Source organism: Hesperophylax consimilis, chromosome 9, assembly GCF_061612785.1.
Source record: "Hesperophylax consimilis isolate HC1 chromosome 9, BYU_Hcon_1.0, whole genome shotgun sequence".
Taxonomy (NCBI): domain Eukaryota; kingdom Metazoa; phylum Arthropoda; class Insecta; order Trichoptera; family Limnephilidae; genus Hesperophylax; species Hesperophylax consimilis.
The window spans coordinates 4,396,742-4,417,059 of record NC_142844.1 but is presented as its reverse complement, the minus strand read 5'-3'; the positions used below and the strand labels follow the sequence as shown (position 1 = coordinate 4,417,059).

Below are 20,318 nucleotides of genomic sequence, written 5' to 3'. Positions count from 1 at the left end.
CGCATTAAAAAAGGACTCTATTTTGAATCACATGCCACTATAATTAAAAAAAAGATTTTTACCTGCAAAATGACCTCCAGATCGAGACGATATATTAATTATCAATACACAGAACCTCAGGGCCTCGATTCTCGACGAAGACATTCCACTCGAACAACGAGTGGGTCGAACCACTCGTTGTTTGAGTCGATTGAGTTTTGACGTTTGGCGTATGTAATTATGTACCTCAGACATTGCCATGTTTTGTACACCCGCCACTAAGCGTTGTCCATTGACTTTGAATATTTTTTTATAACTTAAAGTATCATTTTTTATTGAAATGATTACAGATCTGAATTTTTTTTTAATTTGTAATGTATGAAAACAATCTTTTGGTATTTTTTTTTACTTTATCATACATTTTAATTTTTTTTAAATAGTTGTATTTTTTAGTTTATAGTAAAAATACGTGTCCCAATTTGAATACGCTGGATGCGACAGCAATCCTTGGGCATCAAACGCAGTATTTTTTTGAAGTTCAAATAATGACACATTTAATTTTAATTATAGTTATTCGATTTAATACATAATTTAAAAAAATATATACATTTTTAGTATGTCCTACAGAAACTTTTTTTTTTGTTTTTTTTAGTAAATTCATTTTTATGGTGTAGCAAAACTTCCACGTGAACGCTATGCCGAAATCTTGACTCTTCACTTCAGTCAGTTATAAATAACAGTGGGCGTGCTTGGACTTGACTTGAGGGATTTTTAGTCGAATTTGTAACGCTGAACACACAACGATACAAAATTACGATGCTTTTTGTAAATTATTAGACATATCTTCCTCAGTTCACCAAATTACACGACGAAATTACGTGCCTATTAAACTTGTCCCTATTTTCTGAATATTTATCCATCTTTAGAATAAATAATGGTCTGTAAATTAACGAAAATAGTTATCTTTTGCAAATTTACATCTCAGTTGCTTCTGTGGGGAAAAATCTATATCATAAGGTTATTGAATACATTTTTTAATCAAGAGCGCACAAAATTAATTATTTAATATTATTAATTCATTTGATATTATAATAATTTTTTTACAAAACATATAAAACACACTCCGGATGGACACTTCCACGGCTTTTTAAAAATAATAAACGTACAAAAATATATTTTTAAGAGTTGAGTAATAAACTAAAATATATTTTGCTTATGGCGAAAAAAAATTCACAAACTTTTAAAAACAGTAGGTTCAAAAAATAGCAATGTCCGACCTTTGACAAGACTCGAGAATAAGAATGTCGACCAGTGTATGTACTTTCGACGGCGATTGCAAGCGGCCTGAATTGGAGAATCGATACCCAGAACGGTGACACATGAAACAAGCTGACCGTACCTCCTATAATATCTCCAAGTCTTCCGGCTTCCTAAGAATTGGAGCGCTACGTAAATGATCACGGTGTATGACATGTACTCAATTCCTCACCATCCGAGAGAAACCTTTGAAATCAATACACCAACACTATTACCAGTACAAGGCCCTCTGAAGGTCTGTCACGGAGATCGATACAGCCCTATTTCAATACGATATTGACTAAATTCGTCATCTACGGTCAGTTAGTGATATTTGCGAGCACGGTCAACAATTGATAAGAAATGTTGCGACGGCCGATAGACAAATTTTAGCGTGGCCTCCATAGTATCAGATAAGCTTCGGTTAACCGTCAATATACATACTGGGTGTATCGGCACGTACCCGACAAACTTTAACCAGCTATTCCTTAGCACATTTGGAGTAAAAAATGTTAAGGGCACTTTGCTGTCCGGTAACATTTTTTTTTAATAAAAAATTTATTAATCATATTTTCACCACATGTCACCAATGTTTTATCCTTTGTCAAAGTTTGAAAACCCGTCTGGCAATATTTTGTTCGAGTTTCATTGAATAATGTACGTACGTACCTACGTTGGCGCGCTTTTACAATCACAACGAAATGGCACGGCACCATTCGTCTCATTTTTAACTATTATTATTTAGTGTGTACGAAAGAGGGAGGACACTTTTTGACACACTTGCTGATAACAGCTGTTGAACACGAGAAACAATTCCAATGACAGTGACGGAGTGTGGATTTTTTTTTTTTTGTTTTTCATTGAAAAACAATGTTACCGGACAGCAAAGTGCCCATAACATTTTTTACTCCAAATGTGCTAAGGAATAGCTGGTTAAAGTTTGTCGGGTACTTGCCGATACACCCTGTATAGTAACGTCGTTTGTTATATAAAATTACTCTCTTATTAATGAACGGAGTTAAACTAACGAAGCTTTCCAATAAATATGATATCATTAGTAATGGAATGTATAGTAACAAACGTAAACTCAATGTCCAGTGTTTTTACCATGTCCTCTGCGTGCAAAGTCGTAAAATTTTTAGTAAAAGTGTGTTTATCTGAAGTGACCAGCCAGGTAAGTATGTTTTTCTGTATCCGTTTGTGAATAATGTGTATGTTTTTCTGAATCTGTTTGTAAATAATAAAATTAGATAGAGATTGGAAACTCGTAATAAATTGTACAGCGTTGTGGAGATTTTTCATAAAACGACGCTATACAAGTTATTAGTATTATTATTGGAATTAAAATAAGTCGAATACGCGGCGAGTTGAATCCGTTTTGGCCAATGGCGCTACATTGTTTGGGGCCTGGGGAAACGAAATTTGTTCACATGACAAGTTGTGAATAAAGATCTCATTAACTAATGAACTCTCTTTTTAGTGTCAAAAAGTAAACACGGACTCTCATTGTAATATATAATATTTTTACGTAGCTGTATAACGTTTGACGTTTCAAAATTTTAATTCACCGACATTATCTCCAGTGTTCGATTTCTTATCAATTGCTTTATCAATATCGATCTGGTTTTCAACAGCGCGACCGTGTTCGGAACACGCTCTGTTTTTACTTTGTCAAATATAAAACATCGCAGCATAATGAACGGTAGGCACAGTTATAGTCCAGTCAGTGGGGAGTTTTACCTTGCAAAAGGTTAGGTAGTAGCGATTTTGATATATGTTGTTAAGATTGGGACTCTAAGGAAAAAAAAAAGTTTTCGACCTTGGGAGGGTCGAGCTCGACCCGCCATCTTGGTTTGAAGGTGCCAAAATTTGTTTTTTTCAAAATAATTGTGTATTGGTCGTTTTTACAACCAAATTGTTGAAGGCAAACTTAAAGACAACTAAATTACCTACATTTTTTGTAGAAAGTTTTTTTTTGTAAGTCTAATAGGTAACGAGTTACAGTGGCGGAAATGTGAATATTTTTCTAAAAAATGATGAAATTCCCAACTTTGTAATTTTTTCGGGTTACTCATTGCATAATTATAATAATTTTGTTAACTCATTTCCACACCACCGTGAGGTAGAGAACATGGCGCATTATTTTTTTATTGTGGTATCCCCAGTAGGTCTACTCCACAGATATACCAGCGATGGTAGATTTCGAAATTATGTTACATTACTATGAATTATGTTACTTAATAACAGTCTTCGTCATCAATGTCATCATCTAACTCATTGCCTGTGATACTGAGATTCTGGGCTTCCATTGACAAAATCTCTTCTTCTTCGTCCTCAACATCGATGTGAACCTCTGGCGAATTTCGGCATGTTTGACCATTACAGCACCCACATACAATAGAACACTTCAATCCAGCTTTCCTGCAGCTACATGCAACGCCACATCCTTTTTTACTATTGCATGAAATAAATTTTAATAAAGTCTCGGGTGCTGGTTTCTTTGTCATTCTTACTGGAACAAGCCCGCTGGTGTAACGTTTCCAACCCCAGTTTTCTGAATTTTTCTTGGATTCCATACCATTTTTGGACTTGATGGTACGTTCTAAATGCATGGTACCGTGCAGCGTCGTTCGTTGATGGCAAAGAGGCAAGATTGAATTTGCTTTTTGTTGTCGACTTTGCGAAACGTTTGTAGCGGACTTCTTCCAAGGTTTCCTTATCCATGTCACCCCCGTACAAAGCAACAAGAAAGCGTGTTAAAGCTGCTATGTCTTCTGGTGTTGAATCATGTTTTTTGAAGATTCCTATCATGACATTGAGTCTTGTGTCGTTTAGCACAAGCGAACGATTTTTTTTCCTTGGTTTAAGAAGGACGATGTTGTATCGCAGCCGCTAAAGGCATGAAGAAACATAATATTCTCAGCCGCCTCTTTGTATTTCACACTATTCGCGGAATACAGTCTTTCAAAAGTTTTGCCTCTCCCAGTTTTGCGAAGATATATACTACTTTTGGGTGGTGATAATGCTGTCAGCAGAACTAGGAGATCAATGTCTTCGCCAATAATGAAAATAGCGTCATATGATGAACACAAGGAAATTGCAGTATTGACAATCAACTCATCAGCATCTTCTTCAGCCTGCTTAATTGTAAAATCATCCTGTATAAATTGCTTTGTAAGCATCGAAATCAGACGGACTTTGTTATTTTCATTGGCTAAAAATCGTTCTTGTGAAACTTGAACTGGCATTGTTTCATCGAAAAGAACATCTGCAGACATGAGCATCCAGGCAACGTCCTGTAACCAGGACTCAATCAGTGTTGCCAAGTCAGCTGTAGGCTAGGATCCCACTATAACAAATCAACGTCATCGAGCACACGGATGATGCTATATAAGTATATTGTAACGTAGAAATACGTTAAAATGATATTGTGTAATATGTTCGTACAAAATTTATCAAGAAAACTGGAGTTTTACAATTTTTTGTCAAAATTTTCTTCTTTCAACCGCTGTAACTCGTTACTTATGAGACTTACAAAAAAAAACTTGCTACAAAAAATGTAGGTAATATTGGAAGAAAAAATAGCCAACAGGACGAAAATTATCAAGGAAAGAGAGCAGAAATTAGAAATATCAAAGAAAATAAAAATTGAGAAAATGGAAAAGAAAAAGAAAATTTTTAAAAACAAAAAAATTAAAAAGAAAGACGAAGAAAAGATTTCTCGAAGAGAACCAGTCAAAGTGAAAATTAATTTTCAACCCCAGCCCGGCACATCGAAACAACAAAATTTGACACTTTGCATGTTTTGCCAAGAAATTTACATTGATCCTCCAACTGAAGAATGGATTCAATGTAATGTCTGTCAAGAATGGGCACATGAACTGTGTGTCGATATTGACAATGATGGAAAATTTACCTGCTTTAATTGCCAATCCCATTAGAGGAATCATTCTATCGCATTCTACATTTTATTGTTCTATATTATAAGTTTCCACTTTGCCCTTTCCACGTTTCCACTTTGCCCTGCTATGCGGGCAAAGTGGAAAAAAGTGAGGTTTTCAAAACTGGGTCTCCATTACTAAAACTGTTAGTTTTTATTATTATTTTGTTTCAATTACCAAAAATATGTAAGTTCCTTATTTTAATAAAATTTTAAAAACTTTAAAAAACTTACATTTTCTTAATTAATCTGTAAGCTAAAGTTAAGTTTTCCACTTTGCCCCCCCTTCCCCTATACTACTTTTGGGTGGTGCTAATGCTGTCAGCAGAACTAGGAGATCAACGTCTTCGCCAATAATGAAAACAGTGTCATATGATGAACACAAAATCGCAGTATTGACAATCAACTCATCAGCATCTTCTTCAGCCTGATTAACTGTAAAATCATCCTGTATAAATTGCTTTGTAAGCATCGAAAACAGACGGACTTTGTTATTTTCATTGGCTAAAAATCGTTCTTGTGAAACTTGAACTGACATTGTTTCATCGAAAAGAACATCTGCAGACATGTGCTTCTTCGATCGGCGAAGTCTTTCTGCGGTTTTCGTATTTTTTTCAACATCATCAAGCGGATATCCATCGAAAACAATGAATGCATGTGATCCATAGTGATTTCTTACATAGTGAACGTACTTCTCGCAAATTGACCCAAAATAATCATTCCAATTCCATACAACTTTATGTAAAAGATATCCTCCATCCACAACATTAATTTTGCTATCTTCAAGTTGCACGCCTTCTGGAAGTTGTTCGAAAACACCATAAAATGATGATTTCGTACCTTTGCGCATTCTTTTTTCAGTGAAAAGCGACAAAGGAAATGGGGCGAGTTCGAATTTAAGGAAATCCTTCAATTCTTCGTCGGATTTCTTCACAATACACATTCTCTGGAACAACATTAGCGGGTTGATGGAAATAGTTGTTTCGCCGACCTTGATGCTGCTGTTGACTGCTACCATAAATAAACTGCTACTAATGGAATAACTTTGTCCTTACGTTTAACTTTTATAGATTCAAAATTTTCAGACGTGGTAACCATGTTCGACTTCCTCTCGGTACCTATTTCTCTGGATAAATGACAATTAATCTTTTCATCCCCGACAATTCCAGTACTGATAGAAGAAACTAGGATCCCACTATAACAAATCAACGTCATCGAGCACACGGATGATGCTATATAAGTATATTGTAACGTAGAAATACGTTAAAATGATATTGTGTATTATGTTCGTACAAAATTTATCAAGAAAACTGGAGTTTTACAATTTTTTGTCAAAATTTTCTTCTTTCAACCGCTGTAACTCGTTACTTATGAGACTTACAAAAAAAAACTTTCTACAAAAAATGTAGGTAATTTAGTTGTCTTTAAGTTTTTTTTCAACAATTTGGTTGTAAAATCGACCACTTCATAATTATTTTGAAAAAACAAAATTTTGGCACCTTCAATCCAAGATGGCGGGTCGAGCTCGACCCCCCCAAGGTCGAAAACTTTTTTTTTTCTTAAGAGTCCCAATCTTAACAACATATGTGAAAATCGCTACTACCTAACCTTTTGCAAGGTGGAGCCCTTTTTTATCCCCCACTGACTGGACTATTAGTAGGTATGTTTCTATTTTTATCAAGTTCGCCATCATCAGTGTACCTACACACAACGCACACCCTAGCTACGTGACACCGAAAACGTTTAGGTACGCATAGTGCCCACGATAGTCGAATATATTTGATTTATTCTATAGCAGAGGAGGCATTTCTTTTGTCAGTACCCAAGTAATAAATTCATTGATGTTTATTTACCGATTTGTTCCTCATTTGGATAGCTGAACATGTAATGCCATCTTGGTAAATGAGATTGCAGACTCCCTAGCAACTAACAAGACACGTTTAACCTTTCGTTTCTCTCACGAATGTAATCCCTTCCTTCTTTAAAGGTTACATCATTATTTCGCCAATTCGTTTAGGACATTTTTAGCATTCCATGTCATCCATAGAACGATCGAACAGCTTGATATAACGGTTGTCATCAGTAAAGTGTTGACTGAATTCGAAATGATTCCCGAATTGCTGAATGCACTGTTGACCACTCGTGATATACTTCAATCTGTGCTCAGCAAAGTGAATTTATTATCTATACAGTGTTCAACCGTGGCATCCTTTTCATTTTATCACTTTAACATCTGGACATCAATGTGTGTGTTCGTTCGACGGGCCCGGTTTTTCAATTAATATAACTCTGCTTTACTTATTAAGTCGAATCGGCTTGTATCAATGAAGACCTAGAGAACGACGACCTTGTTAGAGTTTTACCAAGGCTTGTTCCTTATAGGGTAAAAAGTAACTTATCCATAATTATTTTAGATTGGAAAGATGCCATTTTCAAGTGTCTCGAAAGAATTCCGTGTAACCTTTGCTATAAGGTGTTCTCTTAAATTATAGCTCTTAGATCAGCTATCGGAAGATTGAATGAACAAAAGTATAGTAGGTACAAACGTATTTTCGAAGTACTAGCTTTCCGAATATTCGAAGCCCCCAAAATTTGGATAAAGAACAGAATAGTGATACCTACTTAGAACTCATCTCTACAGAAAATCATATCCATAATCAAATAAAGTTAAAGATATATTCTTTTTACAATAATATGAAAATTTGTATCTCTATTTTTTCTTTATCCCACAAAAATCTGAGCCCTTCCATTGTTCGCGGCGCATCGTGACATTCGTGACACATTTACAAACGCGGCAAAACCTGTTTTTCTTTTCTAGTGTAGGTAACCTAACCTAACTTAGGTTTTAAATTACCTACTTACTTTTTGGCACGGCGAAATTTAAATAAGCAATATTTTAAATTGATTTTATTCCTCGCGTTTTTCAATAAGTAGGTAACGTTTGAATACAATAATAATATTCACTCCAAATAAATAATACTAGTATGTCATCATTAAAACTTCAATTGACAAACATGGCTTCTATTCCAGAAAGTTCTTCGTCGAGTTTTATCTCTAGGAAGCTAAATGTTAAAACACATTATTTGATACATACAAGTACCTAGCGATAATGATATATTATAGTATAGTATGTTTAGATTGTCGGGTCACTTGAAATAATCAATTCAACTTGTTCTGTAATCATCTGTCGCACAGAGCATAATTTATTTTTATTCGTATTTATGTTATTTGTTTATATTAACTGCTAATGTCTTTTGATAATGATACTTGCCGAATTGCATAGCGATCTGGTTGTAGAATAATATCACTTCAAGGGCTCTTCAAAATTGCTTAATGCTTCATTCTACGAGACTTTATAAATAAGTAGTAATTTTCTTCGTATATAATATGGTTCCATGCTAACTCAACACAGTGACTATTCAACACACTTTTATAAAGTCATTAAAAACGATGAAATTTTTTTTTAACCTCACCTAACCTACTTAACCCAGTTAATAAAGTTTTTGTTTTATCACATTCCATGACTTTATATAATTTTTTAAAGATGTGATGAATTATCATTTTGATGATTTATCCGGTCACCATATAATATATATACACTAGCTGACTTGTACCAGACGTTGTTGTGGTTTATCCTTAGGAGATAGTCATATACCATCGCTTACTTTTCTGTAGGCCTTTTAAAATATAAAATTCCGTAGTAAATTATTTTGATGTATTTCATACGGCTTAGGCATAGGGCTGCCACCTCTCCGGTGGTCTTTGACCCGGAGTCTACGGGTTTGCATGGTGCATGTCCGGGCTACGGGTTTAACATCAATATCTCCGGGTCAGACTTTCTGACTGAGTGATGAATTTTACGGTGCCAAAGTAATGAGAAACATAACGTTTTTGAGGCCTTCTGATCAGGGTCAATTAAAAAAGGAAGCCAATGAAGTTTACAGGAAAACTCTTGAATACATAAAGAAATATTATGATTTTGAGGTTTCTGTGTTCAAAATCTTTTCCAAATTCAATCTAAAAAGTTCAGTAAGTTACGAAGATACTGCGGAAGCTGTCGAATCACTTGGTTTGAAAAATGTCGACGAAGATAAAGAGACCCGAAAATTAAACCAAGTATTTCCTCAGTTCGTACAATCTAGTTATTCAACATTGCCTGTTGATTCACGATGGGTTCAGTTATTCAAAGTCACTTCAAGCGTCACCGAACTGCCAAAAATAATTGGATTTTTTTTTCAATCCCTTTAAGTAATGCTTTTGTTGAACGCGTCTTTTCTTTAATGGGAAATTTATGGACAGACGAGCGAAACTGCTTGTCAGTGGACACGGTGAAGGCAGAGTTAACTGTGAAGATTAATTACATGAATTGCCAAGAATTTTTGAAGTTTTTGAAGAAACCTGAGCAAGAAAAGATGCTTAAACAATCCCTTCAGAATGAAAAATATAGTTTTAAGTGTCAAGCTGGTCCAAGTTAGCTTAGCACTAACTAGGTCATTTATATTTAAAAAAACATTACCAATGGTAATTTACCATGACATTTTGCCTCAATTAAATAATTCTTACTAAAAAAGTTTGATTTTAATAAAAAAAAACTATATTTCTAAAATCTCCGGGTCTACTGTTTTTGAAAGGTGGCAGCTCTACTTAGGCAGCGTTAGAAATGTAAGCGTCCGAAAATATTTTTTACGATTTGATTACATGTGTGTGTTATATACAGAGATGTGCTTTATTTCAAATAAATCCATTTCAAATGGAAATGCAAAATGCAAAATGGGTATTTTCCATTTTGCATTTTAAATGTTTTTCTAAAAACCATTTTGCATTTTGCATTTTAAATGCTTTTCTCAATGCATTTTCCATTTTAAATGCTTTTTTGCAATATTCTTCCTACTATCTCCACTCATCTTTTTTTCATAAGCCCCAAATATCAGTCGGTCCTCAACCTCGCTATGAGAGATAATTTACATTTGTTAAGTTGCTCCCTGGTAGGAGCCCTGGCAATTGAGTGATACCATTACAAAAAATACTGATTCAAATACTGAACGGGGCCATGACGCTGTAATATTAAATGTTAGATAGCAGTTTCTATGTTTTTACGTTGGCAACATTAGTCCTGCGCAAATTTTTTGTGGTTTCATAATCTGTAGTTGTGGTGTTTTTGGATTTACCATCATGTAATATGTTTGTTCTACATTGATGTCCATTATTAAATGACAAAATTGTTTTAATATTCTATAATTATTTTGATTGTTTGACCTGAGAAACCATTTTGCATTTTCAATGCATTTTGAAAATAGGTATTTTGCATTTTGCATTTGAAATGCTTTTCTAAAAACCATTTTGCATTTTGCATTTTCAAATGGAAAAGTTTTGACCCATTTCCATTTTGCATTTCAAATGGTTTTGGGTACCCATTTTGCACATCTCTGGTTATATATATATAAACCTTTCGGAAGAAATTCTCTAAATGACAGTGAAAATCCTATCAAAATCCGTTGCGTAGTTTGGAAGACCTAAACGTACAAACAGACAGACGTGGAAAGCGACTTTGTTTTATACTATTTAGGTTAGGTTCATAAAATAATTGAATTTTGGTTTTACGAGCTAACTCTGACACAAGGGTTTCAACTTAACTAACAACCATGACGCCGTTTCCGCCTGGGTAGGCAGAGAGGAGGGACCGCCTAACATCTCGGTCTTGTCACACACTTCTTGCCTCATTCACATTCATACATACTCTTCTATTATTCTGACTCATGACATGATCCGAATAAAGTATCTGGTTCACTTGATCGTGCCATGTCTTAGTCGGGCGTCCCCGACTTCTATCATATACATTTGCGTCATATATTCTTCTTATACTGCTTTCTTCGTTCATTCGCTCTACATGCCCAAACCATTTGAGCGTCCTTTTCTTAATCTTACTCATTACATTACGCTTACATCAGCCTTGCAATTTTGCGAATCTCCACATGACTCGCGCGATCATATATGGTTTTACCACACATGCGTCTCAGGGATCTCACTTTTACAACATTCAGTCTCTTTTCATCCTTCTTCTGCTGGTTCCACGCCTCATTGACATACATCAGGGTAGGTACCAGCACTCCATTGTGGACTGACTGCTAGCTTCGCTTCTTTGGACATTTTTTTGTTAACGCCAACTGCGTTCAGTCCTCCATTATTGGAGTTACCTGCATTTACCCTTATTTCAATACATCTGTCCGCCTTCTCATCTCTCGTAAACATACTTCCCAAATACACAAACTCATTCCTAGTATTCATCACTCACGATTACAATATTACACAATAAACCTTAGACTTTCGGGATTTTTTAAGACACCATGACTTTAGACTTTGTCATATAACAGATTTTAGGCGCGAAGATCCTACAGTTGCTAGCCTGAGTAGCGGGAACTATCAGGTTGGTTGCTGGACCAAACGGAGTTGAAAACGCACAAAAGATCCGCTAGAGTTCCCCCCACCCCCGGCGACCAAGCGCCTCGCCCTCTTACGCCCCGACCTCTGACCTAGCTGGACGTGTGCGCGTTCCGGTGCCCGCGTTCCCAATTTCGCACCGCACGGTCGAAAAGCATAATGTACGAGAATGGCGCGCTTTGAACATCGTCAGGCTGGCACCGCTTGTTTGAAACACGGCGCTCAGCCCTACAATCAACAGGATGCCCCGAGGACTCCCATGTCCCGACCACGCCACGCTGTGAGTTTCTTACGCTTCCTATTACCCCTTGAATGTGTCCGCTAATAACCTAAATTCGTCCACGCTGCCTGTCGGTCTAGAGAGAGAGAGAGCTGTTAATTACTCCCCAGAGAGAGATTAGGGAACCCTTTGATGATAATTCCAGTTAGGATGTAACAACCTGTATTCTATTGTTATTCACCCATGTAATGTCCATTTTGCCGCTCAAATACAATGTTGATTCATAAAAAACCTAACCTCTTTCATTTGGGGATAGCAGTCGTATGGGAGTGTTTTGTGTAGACGGTGGGATATGGATTCTTGAGCCTCGCGCTGACCCCGAACCCTGACTATGAGAGAGACGTCTCATGCCCCGCTCTGAGCTGGCCGAGGGAAAGTCAGGGCCCCCCAGGTCCAACGCGCGACAACTTTTAGGGTTTCAACTTTATTTATGTTATGTTGTTTTTATCGGCCATGTGGGATTTTATTCAAAATTTTGAGGCCTAATACAACGGAAGACAGATTTTCATGACGACATTTTAAGAATGAAATAATTACGGCACTAATATTGTTTATAAATTTAATTAAATAGCACACACTTTTACACGACATACAAAAAATAATGTGCCTAGTGCGATATGGCTCGGTACATGACTTACCGAGATTATTATTATTGTGACAGCCGTTCAAAGGCATTATCAAACTGTGGTTTTGCCACATCTAGACGACTTATTTATATGATTCTATTCACCCCTTCCTTATTCTTATCTGTATCATTTTTCTAGTATTTTCAAATCAATTCTGTGAGGTACTTACCTCAAAACAATTCCCCCATTAAAAAAGTCACGTTTACTTTCGTCAAGTTGCTCTCTACCAGGAACCCTTGCAAGATATGCCTAATGATAATTTACCAGGGCTCCTGGCAGAGAGCAACTTGCACAAATCAATTTTGCGAGGCACTTACCTCAAAACAATTCCCCCTTTATAAAAACCATGTTTACTTTCGTCAAAGTGCTCTCTACCAGAAACCTTGGCAAGATATGCCCAATGATACTTATTTGCCAGGGCTCCTGGTAGAGAGCAACTTGCACAAATCAATTTTGCGAGGCACTTACCTCAAAACAATTCCCCCTTTATAAAAACCATGTTTACTTTCGTCAAAGTGCTCTCTACCAGAAACCTTGGCAAGATATGCCCAATGATACTTATTTGCCAGGGCTCCTGGTAGAGAGCAACTTGCACAAATCAATTTTGCGAGGCACTTACCTCAAAACAATTCCCCCTTTATAAAAACCATGTTTACTTTCGTCAAAGTGCTCTCTACCAGAAACCTTGGCAAGATATGCCCAATGATACTTATTTGCCAGGGCTCCTGGTAGAGAGCAACTTGCACAAATCAATTTTGCGAGGCACTTACCTCAAAACAATTCCCCCTTTATAAAAACCATGTTTACTTTCGTCAAGTTACTCCCTAGGAGCCCTGGCAAGATAAGCCTAATAAAACCATGACTTATTTGATGAGATCTTATGAAATCCTAACATTTTCGCATTTCATCATTATATAATATATTCTCAAGACAAACGCAGGTGCATGTAAATGTGTTCCGATATTATTATGAATTTACTAAAAGTTTATCCGGAAACGGCCTGAAATCCCGTTTTTAACTGGATTACCAATAATTTGAAGAGATTCTTAATAAATTAGCAATACTCATTTTTGTCCGCGTCTGAGGCGTTCCATGCTCGATCTCTCTGCCTACCGCTGCGGAGAAATGGCGTGACATTAGTTAATTAGTTATACGTATTTGATTAGTGTTGGGCTTGGTGGGTGAGCGGTGATGCGCTTGATTCTAAGTCCATTGGCCAGGATCGGATTGCGCGTTGTACCCAAACCATTGCATGGGTAATTGATAATTTGCTCAACCCCAACCACAAGCATATAATGTGAACGTAATAATAATAATTCTATGAATTAATGAACGATAGACGATAGTGTGCAGTGTGTACGTGATCAACGGCAGGAAGCGCCGCGCCGAGTTCAAATGGACCAAATCTCTTCGCAACATATCTAACTCTGTCATAGGCTCGGTATATCGGTCGGTTTAAAGCACGGCTTGGTTGGAATGTGGAGCTTAGCGCGGCTTGGAACATAATCCGTATATAGGTCGGAAGCCTAGATATCAGCAATATTACACGTATTGTCTATGATTTTATTAGAGGAAAGTACTTGATTTTCTATGTGGTATATCTGTGCTCCTACGTCATAGGAAGATCGAGAGTTTTCGAAATGTCAAATGCTTTAGGCGGGCTAATTTACGAGTTGATTTTTTTTTCATAAAGTTCATTACTTCAATCAGCATGGTGCTATATGCGAGGATTCTAATTAAAAATATTGTTTTGATGTAGTCAATGCACTACTCATAAAATTATGACGAAGAAAAAGACGTTGCAAAGTTTCTCGTATAATAACTTGCCAGGTTATTTGTTTATTTTAGATTGATTATCAATAAAATTAGTAACATCAACATCCCCCATCCTCGATGAATATAATAATCCATACTGATAAAACTATGCAATTTACATATATTTCGGTGAGATTGGAGTACGTAATAACTTACGTAAACCACATATTTGATATTTGTTACTGCTGGCGTTTCGGCGTCTAAAAAGGGAACTATTTTGCGGCTTACCAAGGCTTAAGCGGCCGATTTAGCCAGGAATGTCGCACATAGCGAGTATATGGACTGGCTGCATTGATTTATTATTAGTCAATGACTGGCTGACATAATAATATTATGGTCTTTAAATACAATAGCGCACTATAGTTACGCGGAACACAAGTTTATGATAATAAAATAACGCGAGAAGTATTTTAAGAGCTTCTTGTTCCTTACCTTACGCAATTTGACAAGACATTGTTGCATTGATAATGTCACGTTTGCTTTTACTTTTTTTTTTTTTTATTAGGCATTTCACCCTAAAAAGAGTGCTAGCTTTTACTTTTAACATCTTATGCTACGTATAAACGGCAAAATTTCCGCTAATTTATTTATTTGTATTTTTAATTATAATACAGAGGCCATTAAAGAATTAAATGTTTTATGATTTGGCATTTTTTTGAGTTAATTGTAACTATACAAATAATAATCTTGCCCTACCTTCCGTTTGAATACAATGAAAAATGAAATAAAACATCCTAAAAAAGGCTTTTTTAATAGAAATTTTAATTAAACTAACTAAACAACAGTGTGGAACCAGAAGACATCGCCACATATCCAATGACAGCCCTGGTGAACTTCATAAAAGGGACCGGGTTACTGGCAAGGGAATGAGGTAAAAATGGGAGATAGTACAATGGGCCTATGGCCTAAGTGCTCGCGGGGAACGTAAGTAAACCGCCTCCGACTATAAAAAAAAAAAAAAACTAAACAACACGCCGTTTCTCCGCAGGGGTAGGCAGAGAGGACGGACCGCCAAACAACTTGGTCTTGGCACACACTCCTTGTCTTATTCACATTCATACATTCTCTTCTATTATTCTGACTCTTGATATGGCCCGACTCAAGCATCTGACTTCATCATCACTTGACCGTGCCATGTCTTCCATGGGCGTCCCCGACTTCTGCTACCATTCACATTTGAGTCATATATTCTCCTTACACTCCTTTCTTCGCTCATTCGCTCTGCATGCCCAAACCATCTAAGCGTCCCAATTTTGTTTATATAGAACACATTTGTGTTGCAACGTAAATCTGCCGTTTGTGATTTAAATTTACGCCAATCAAAATGTTTTTTTAACAATCTTTATTTTATATTTCATCGTATTCATATATTGAGTAGAGTAAAATTATTATCATAATTATCATTAACTCACAAATAATTGCCATGGGGCCGTTCAAGTATTACGTAAGCAGATTTATTACAATTATTTCCCCCGTCTTCCCCCTTGTCACCAAAAGTAAGCAAAGCTCTTACCCCCCCACTCCCATGCTTATGTAAAAATTGGTACCTATATGCATTTTTCTGTTAATTTATTCTGTTTTTTAAGCGAGTACCTGAACGTATTAATTATTTGTGGGAATCCCCGAATATGTATTCGGTTTTCAAACATAGACAATGTGTGGGTTGCCAGCAGTTGAGCAGCTGAGCAGTGCTGACATAATCACTATCTCGACCCCCCCACCCCCCATGTCATCAAAAATAAGCAAAGCAAAGACCCCCCTGCCCCCCTATAGTGCTTACATAATACTTGAACTACCCCTTATATAATTTATTTATTTTTATTTTTATTTATTTATTTATTTATACGCCCATTGGGCTTTTACATACATATTTCATAAAAAAAAAAATATTTTGAAGATTGCAAGTTCATAAAAGTAATAGTATAAATACATATAACCATATCCATTTGACATATGCAAGAAATAGTACAAAAATAAGAATATTCCTACTCCTAAGTTATACAGACTTAAATTAGTAAAGTTTATATGTAAATGCTAGGTAGTGGCAGCAGTAACATGATACAATATGACACATATGAGGCCTTTGAGAAAGCTAACGAAATAATTATTGCTAGTATTGTTAACAAATACACTGCGTTAGACTGGTTGTAGTGGCCTGCTAAATCGAGGGCGATCGGTCAGCCATTTTACATAGTTTATATAAAAAAAATATTGTGAAAATTATAAATATACAATAGTAAAGCAATAATATAACATTCACCTTTAGACATATAAAACCAAGCAAAAAGCAAATCTAACATTATAGTTTGTAGGTATAAGCCTGTTTTGTCAATCTTGAGGAAATAATTTAATAGAAGTACAATAGCTAGATGTTTATTTTTAAAAGTTCTAGTATTTTGGTTTTGAATTTGGAAACCGATTGGAAATGATAGACATCGATTGAACTATATTTGTTTCCAAGTGTATGAAGCCTTTGAATTGGAGAGTTTACGAAGTAATTATTGGCAGATTTGGTAACAAAATATAGAGCATTTAAACGGGTATCACGGGTAGGTAATTATCTTATAATTATTTGTTAAATATTATTCAGTTTGGTCCGATATTTTGGCATTAAATCTAAAATTAAGTTTTGTATGAAAAGGGCCGCGCAGTTTTCATTGAGCCCCCGCATACCCAATTTCTACCGATAATCACGAAGGCACGGGTTCAATTCCCGTTGGCGGCATTTATTTTTACTCGGGAGATATTTTCAATTTGTATTGATTTATCAGGCGACTAATTATTGCTTATAATTATTTGTTAAATATTATTCAGTTTGGTCCGATATTTTGGCATTAAATCTAAAATTAAGTTTTGTATGAAAAGGGCCGTGCAGTTTTCATTGAGCCCCCGCATACCCAATTTCTACCGATAATCACGAAGGCACGGGTTCAATTCCCGTTGGCGGCATTTATTTTTACTCGGGAGATATTTTCAATTTGTATTGATTTATCAGGCGACTAATTATTGCTTATAATTATTTGTTAAATATTATTCAGTTTGGTCCGATATTTTGGCATTAAATCTAAAATTAAGTTTTGTATGAAAAGGGCCGCGCAGTTTTCATTGAGCCCCCGCATACCCAATTTCTACCGATAATCACGAAGGCACGGGTTCAATTCCCGTTGGCGGCATTTATTTTTACTTGGGAGATATTTTCAATTTGTATTGATTTATCAGGCGACTAATTATTGCTTATAATTATTTGTTAAATATTATTCAGTTTGGTCCGATATTTTGGCATTAAATCTAAAATTAAGTTTTGTATGAAAAGGGCCGCGCAGTTTTCATTGAGCCCCCGCATACCCAATTTCTACCGATAATCACGAAGGCACGGGTTCAATTCCCGTTGGCGGCATTTATTTTTACTCGGGAGATATTTTCAATTTGTATTGATTTTTCAGGCGACTTATTATTGCTTATAATTATTTGTTAAATATTATTCAGTTTGGTCCGGTATTTTGGCATCAAATCTAAAATTAAGTTTTATTTGAAAAGGGCCGCGCAGTTTTCATTGAGCCCCCGCATACCCAATTTCTACCGATTTTTTACAAGTTTCTCTTGAACGCTTTAAGTTTTAAAAAAATGTTATTTTTGAAGATAATATCTATACATTTGTTATGCCGAAACGATAATTGTATGAAATTCCCTCGAAAGAAAAAAATCGCTAAGTAAGCTCTGAAAATTATTAAAAACATGTTTTGTTCTGTTATTTAATATGTTATAGGCATGAAAAAAACACAGTGTATCTTTAAATGCAACTAAAGCATTGGACGAGAGATATTTGCTCTACTTCAAACGAGTCGTGTTTTATAAAATATTTTGACCATTTTTGTTTAAATCGTCGTTTTTTTTTTAAATATTAGCGCACTCCTTGTAACATTCGTATTTACTTATCTCCCATTTAAACCATCTTTGAACGCTTATTACGGGGCCTTAACCATTTAAATGCAACATGTGCAAAATCCCGATGCATTACGTCACCCCTCCCACACTTGCACTTGTTGTCAGTGGTAAACTTATTAAATAATCTTGCATTATTATAGATCGTATAAATATGATGTACGAGTATAATGAGTAATCTGAAAGTGTGTTGCCTGTTGTATGTTGATGATGCGGTGCTGATTGCTAATAGTATGGATGATCTGCAGTCTCTCGTGTCTAGGATGAACGAAGTATGTATGAAGAATGAGTTAATGATGAATGTAAGTAAGTCTAAAGTCATGGTGTTTGAAAGAGAGAGTACGAAAACAATATGCAATATAGTTGTGAATGAGGAATACTTGGAGCAGGTGGATGAGTTTGTGTATTTAGGAAGTATGTTTACGAGATATGGGAAGAAGGGTAAATGCAGGCAACTCCATTAATGGAGGACTGAACGCAGTTGGCGCTAACAAAAAATTGTCCAAAGAAGCTAAGTTAGCAGTCCACAATGGAGTGCTTGTACCTACCCTGATGTATGGAAGCGAGGCATGGAACTGGCAGAGGAAGGATGAAAGTAGATTGAATGCTGTTGAAATGAGATCACTGTGGCATATGTGTGGTAAAACCATGTATGATCGTGTGAGGAATGTGGAGATCCGCAAAGAGTGCAAGGCTGATGTAAGCGTAATGAGTAAGATTAAGAAAGGGACGCTTAGATGATTTGGGCATGTAGAGCGAATGAGCGAAGAAGGGAGTGTAAGGAGGATATATGATGCAAATGCGAATGGTAGCAAAAGTCGGGGGCGCCCGAGGAAGACATGGCACGATCAAGTGAATCAGATACTCGAGTCGGGCTATGTCAAGAGTCAGAATAATAGAAGAGTATGTATGAATGCGAATGAGGTCAAGACCGAGTTGTTTGGCGGTCCGTCCTCTCTGCCTACCCCTGCGGAGAAACGGCGTGATGGTTAGTTAGTTTTCTATAAATATTATCTAACCAACCGGCAAGTCTGTGTGACATCAAATCTGTTCTGTGCAGAGTTCTTTGAATGCAATTGAAGGTCCTGAAAGTTAAACATAGCGTTTATCTCCGAGTTCCTAAAAAAATATTGCATTATTTGCTGAATAATACATCAGTATTCATTATTTCATCGCGCTTCAAGTGCGATATGTATCAATGAGTTCTTAAAATATATGTTTTTGAATTTCACTTTTGCTTTCGGTAATGAATAAATGCAATTCTTGGAAGCAGAAATTAACCCACTTCCCGACATCCGATTGAGCTGAAACTCTGCAGATAGACTCGATGTCGATGATAATGCATTATATTGACTATTTTGGTGTCGATCACGTACACATAAGAGGCATATATAATATATACGCATTTCTCTAAAAAAATCGGACGAAATTACAGAAGTTAATACACAAAATAAATGTAAGACCTACACGATCGGCATCTAGCAAGGTCGATAGCGCGGTTAACTCCGGTCCTTGGGAAGGAAGGTAGATATCTCAGCCAAACCAAATTTAAAAATAGAAGTGTTTTAGGAAAAAAACCTTGTTTAGTAGCGCTTTTTGTGATAATTCATTCACCTTCGTTGATAATCTGGCACTAGCCAATCTCATGGTCATAATCTTGAGACTTAAGACTTCTTTCCCTTATTAATTTTAATTTTAACATACCTTTGAGACGTACACGACATAGAGTGCTATTCCACACGTTTAATTTCAAAACAAATGCAGCATTTAATATTTGTCTAAACTCAAACATTGACATTATTTCGGATTCATTGACATGGATGTCACCATGAAATGGATTCGTTGTCCACTTATTTTTCTGACAAACTTTCGTCTCTTTTGAAGTAGACTTATTATTTCAATTTCAATAAAGTTTATTCCATCCGCTGTTTTGTAATCTTCTCGATGAGATGATTCATGTTTCAAAACAGTTTATTTTGCGAATGACTAAATAAATGCCATT

At 36.0% G+C, this 20,318-nt stretch overlaps 1 protein-coding gene across 1 annotated transcript in view; it reads left to right on the top strand.

Moving 5' to 3' along the window:
• The window catches only part of LOC149420816 (prolyl 4-hydroxylase subunit alpha-1-like), a 75,378-nt gene that overhangs the window by 35,053 nt on the left and 20,007 nt on the right, over window positions 1–20,318 (top strand). The gene's annotated exons all lie outside the window — the stretch shown is intronic.